At 42.6% G+C, this 5000-nt stretch overlaps 1 pseudogene; it reads right to left on the bottom strand.

Annotated features, from left to right (window-relative positions):
- LOC120551396 overlaps positions 1-5000 on the bottom strand; it is a 27680-nt pseudogene that overhangs the window by 13319 nt on the left and 9361 nt on the right.

Raw genomic sequence — 5000 nt, 5'->3', positions numbered from 1 at the left:
TATAGGTCCTGTATTAGTCTATAGGTCCTGTATTAGTCTATAGGTCTTGTATCAGTCTATAGGTCTTGTATCAGTCTATAGGTCCTGTATTAGTCTATAGGTCTGGTATTAGTCTATAGGTCATGTATCAGTCTATAGGTCCTGTATTAGTCTATAGGTCATGTATCAGTCTATAGGTCTTGTATCAGTCTATAGGTCTTGTATTAGTCTATAGGTCCTGTATCAGTCTATAGGTCTTGTATCAGTCTATAGGTCTTGTATCAGTCTATAGGTCTTGTATCAGTCTATAGGTCCTGTATTAGTCTATAGGTCTTGTATCAGTCTATAGGTCTTGTATTAGTCTATAGGTCTTGTATTAGTCTATAGGTCCTGTATCAGTCTATAGGTCATGTATCAGTCTATAGGTCTTGTATCAGTCTATAGGTCTTGTATCAGTCTATAGGTCTTGTATCAGTCTATAGGTCCTGTATCAGTCTATAGGTCTTGTATCAGTCTATAGGTCTTGTATTAGTCTATAGGTCTTGTATTAGTCTATAGGTCTTGTATTAGTCTATAGGTCCTGTATTAGTCTATAGGTCCTGTATTAGTCTAAAGGTCCTGTATTAGTCTATAGGTCCTGTATTAGTCTATAGGTCTTGTATTAGTCTATAGGTCCTGTATTAGTCTATAGGTCCTGTATTAGTCTATAGGTCTTGTATCAGTCTATAGGTCCTGTATTAGTCTATAGGTCTTGTATCAGTCTATAGGTCCTGTATTAGTCTATAGGTCTTGTATCAGTCTATAGGTCCTGTATCAGTCAATAGGTCCTGTATCAGTCTATAGGTCTTGTATCAGTCTATAGGTCTTGTATTAGTCTATAGGTCTTGTATTAGTCTATAGGTCTTGTATCAGTCTATAGGTATTGTATTAGTCTATAGGTCTTGTATTAGTCTATAGGTCTTGTATTAGTCTATAGGTCTTGTATCAGTCTATAGGTATTGTATTAGTCTATAGGTCTTGTATTAGTCTATAGGTCTTGTATCAGTCTATAGGTCTTGTATTAGTCTATAGGTCTTGTATCAGTCTATAGGTCTTGTATCAGTCTATAGGTCTTGTATCAGTCTATAGGTCTTGTATTAGTCTATAGGTCTTGTATCAGTCTATAGGTCTTGTATTAGTCTATAGGTCTTGTATCAGTCTATAGGTCTTGTATTAGTCTATAGGTCTTGTATCAGTCTATAGGTCCTGTATCAGTCTATAGGTCTTGTATCAATCTATAGGTCTTGTATTAGTCTATAGGTCTTGTATTAGTCTAAAGGTCCTGTATCAGTCTATAGGTCTTGTATTAGTCTATAGGTCTTGTATTAGTCTATAGGTCTTGTATTAGTCTATAGGTCCTGTATTAGTCTATAGGTCTTGTATTAGTCTATAGGTCTTGTATTAGTCTATAGGTCTTGTATTAGTCTATAGGTCTTGTATTAGTCTATAGGTCTTGTATTAGTCTATAGGTCTTGTATTAGTCTAAAGGTCCTGTATCAGTCTATAGGTCTTGTATTAGTCTATAGGTCTTGTATTAGTCTATAGGTATTGTATTAGTCTATAGGTCTTGTATTAGTCTATAGGTATTGTATTAGTCTATAGGTCTTGCAAATTTAAATTAAGTTACCTGGTGAGTTTCGTTGTGTTCTTCACCTGCGAGCTAAACTGCACGTGGCTGTTGATTCGATAGCGATTGCTGAACGCCCTTGCTCACGTTAGCATTTGAAGTGCATTATTTACATGCTACAGTAGTTACACTGCATTAAGATAATGTAATTAATAGTGGGTTTATTGTCATTAAGATAATGTAATTAATAGTGGGTTTATTGGTATTAAGATAATGTAATTAATAGTGGGTTTATCGTTATTAAGATAATGTAATTAATAGTGGTTTTATCGTTATTAAGATAATGTAATTAATAGTGGGTTTATTGTTATTAAGATAATGTAATTAATAGTGGGTTTATTGTTATTAAGATAATGTAATTAATAGTGGGTTTATTGTTATTAAGATAATGTAATTAATAGTGGTTTTATTGTTATTAAGATAATGTAATTAATAGTGGGTTTATTGTTATTAAGATAATGTAATTAATAGTGGGTTTATTGTTATTAAGATAATGTAATTAATAGTGGGTTTATTGTTATTAAGATAATGTAATTAATAGTGGGTTTATTGTTATTAAGATAATGTAATTAATAGTGGGTTTATTGGTATTTGCTATAGAATGCTTAGCCTATATATGTCAAGATAAAAGTTGGCCTATATAGTAACTCAAAAAATACAGTTCTATCACAATTGAGAACATGGCTCATTGTGTGTGTGAATAGAGGTGAATACATACAGGGTTCAAAATTAACTTTTTCGCCAGCAGCCAAATGGCTAGTGAATGTTCAAATTCTACCAGCCACTCAACATATCACCATTGTTTTTTTGGCTGGTGAGTGAAGCAAATGTACCAGCCACTTGCATATTTTACCAGCATTTGGCTGGTAGATGTTGCTAATTTTGAACCCTGAATACATATATCAGTTTGTGTTGCAGCAAAGTCTCAGGACCATTTCATTGGGGGGGGGAGGGGGGTTCAGACCTGCCCCCCCACTGCTAAAAATAAATCAGAAAGGAAACACTGCAATATCATCGATGACCACACACAGTCATGGACTGTTGTCCACCCTCCGTTACGGGAGCCTTAGGAGTCGCACCAGCAGGAGGCAGCTTCGCACCAGCAGGAGGCAGCTTTTTCCACAACACCATAAGCCAGTCCTTCCAGAGAAATGCCGAGTTTTTTTGTGATTGTTGCGGGCAAAAATCCTTGATTATGCGGCACGTTTTCTTAAAGGGATACGCCACCGTTTGTTGAAATAGGGCTTATCACGGTCTCCCCTGGCTGTAGATAGGTGGGTTAACTTATCCCGGTCTACCCTGGCTGTAGATAGGGGGGCCAACTTATCCCGGTCTACCCTGGCTGTAGATAGGTGGGTTAACTTATCACGGTCTCCCCTGGCTGTAGATAGGTGGGTTAACTTATCCCGGTCTACCCTGGCTGTAGATAGGTGGGTTAACTTATCCCGGTCTACCCCTGGCTGTAGATAGGTGGGTTAACTTATCCCGGTCTACCCTGGCTGTAGATAGGGGGGCCAACTTATCCCGGTCTACCCTGGCTGTAGATAGGTGGGTTAACTTATCCCGGTCTACCCTGGCTGTAGATAGGTGGGTTAACTTATCCCGGTCTCCCCTGGCTGTAGATAGGTGGGTTAACTTATCCCGGTCTACCCTGGCTGTAGATAGGTGGGTTAACTTATCCCGGGTCTGCCCTGGCTGTAGATAGGGGGCCAACTTATCCCGGTCTACCCTGGCTGTAGATAGGTGGGTTAACTTATCCCGGTCTACCCTGGCTGTAGATAGGTGGGTTAACTTATCCCGGTCTACCCTGGCTGTAGATAGGTGGGTTAACTTATCCCGGTCTACCCTGGCTGTAGATAGGTGGGCCAACTTATCCCGGTCTACCCTGGCTGTAGATAGGTGGGTTAACTTATCCCGGTCTACCCTGGCTGTAGATAGGTGGGTTAACTTATCCCGGTCTACCCTGGCTGTAGATAGGTGGGCCAACTTATCACGGTCTACCCTGGCTGTAGATAGGTGGGTTAACTTATCCCGGTCTACCCTGGCTGTAGATAGGTGGGTTAACTTATCACGGTCTCCCCTGGCTGTAGATAGGGGGGCCAACTTATCACGGTCTACCCTGGCTGTAGATAGGTGGGTTAACTTATCACGGTCTCCCCTGGCTGTAGATAGGGGGGCCAACTTATCCCGGTCTACCCTGGCTGTAGATAGGTGGGTTAACTTATCCCGGTCTACCCTGGCTGTAGATAGGTGGGCCAACTTATCCCGGTCTACCCTGGCTGTAGATAGGTGGGTTAACTTATCCCGGTCTACCCTGGCTGTAGATAGGTGGGTTAACTTATCCCGGTCTACCCTGGCTGTAGATAGGTGGGTTAACTTATCCCGGTCTACCCTGGCTGTAGATAGGTGGGTTAACTTATCCCGGTCTACCCTGGCTGTAGATAGGGGGGCCAACTTATCCCGGTCTACCCTGGCTGTAGATAGGTGGGTTAACTTATCCCGGTCTACCCTGGCTGTAGATAGGGGGGCCAACTTATCCCGGTCTACCCTGGCTGTAGATAGGTGGGTTAACTTATCCCGGTCTACCCTGGCTGTAGATAGGTGGGTTAACTTATCCCAGTCTACCCTGGCTGTAGATAGGTGGGTTAACTTATCCGGTCTACCCTGGCTGTAGATAGGTGGGCCAACTTATCCTGCTCTACCCTGGCTGTAGATAGGTACGCAACTTATCCCGCTCAAAGTCAACCCTGGCTGTAGATAGGTGGGTTAACTTATCCCGGTCTACCCTGGCTGTAGACAGGTGGGTTAACTTATCCGTGTCCACCCTGGCTGTAGATAGGTGGGCCAACTTATCACGCCGCCTCTCCCGGCTGTAGATAGGTGGGTTAACTTATCCCGGTCTACCCTGGCTGTAGATAGGTGGGTTAACTTATCACGGTCTCCCCTGGCTGTAGATAGGTGGGTTAACTTATCACGGTCTCCCCTGGCTGTAGATAGGGGGGCCAACTTATCACGGTCTACCCTGGCTGTAGATAGGTGGGTTAACTTATCCCGGTCTACCCTGGCTGTAGATAGGTGGGTTAACTTATCCGGTTCTACCCTGGCTGTAGATAGGTGGGTTAACTTATCCCGGTCTACCCTGGCTGTAGATAGGTGGGTTAACTTATCCCGGTCTACCCTGGCTGTAGATAGGTGGGTTAACTTATCCCGGTCTACCCTGGCTGTAGATAGGTGGGTTAACTTATCCCGGTCTACCCTGGCTGTAGATAGGTGGGTTAACTTATCCCGGTCTACCCTGGCTGTAGATAGGTGGGCTAACTTATCACGGTCTCCCCTGGCTGTAGATAGGTGGGCC

This window comes from Perca fluviatilis, chromosome 21 (genome assembly GCF_010015445.1).
Source record: "Perca fluviatilis chromosome 21, GENO_Pfluv_1.0, whole genome shotgun sequence".
Taxonomy (NCBI): domain Eukaryota; kingdom Metazoa; phylum Chordata; class Actinopteri; order Perciformes; family Percidae; genus Perca; species Perca fluviatilis.
This window is presented reverse-complemented; position numbering and strand designations above follow the sequence as displayed.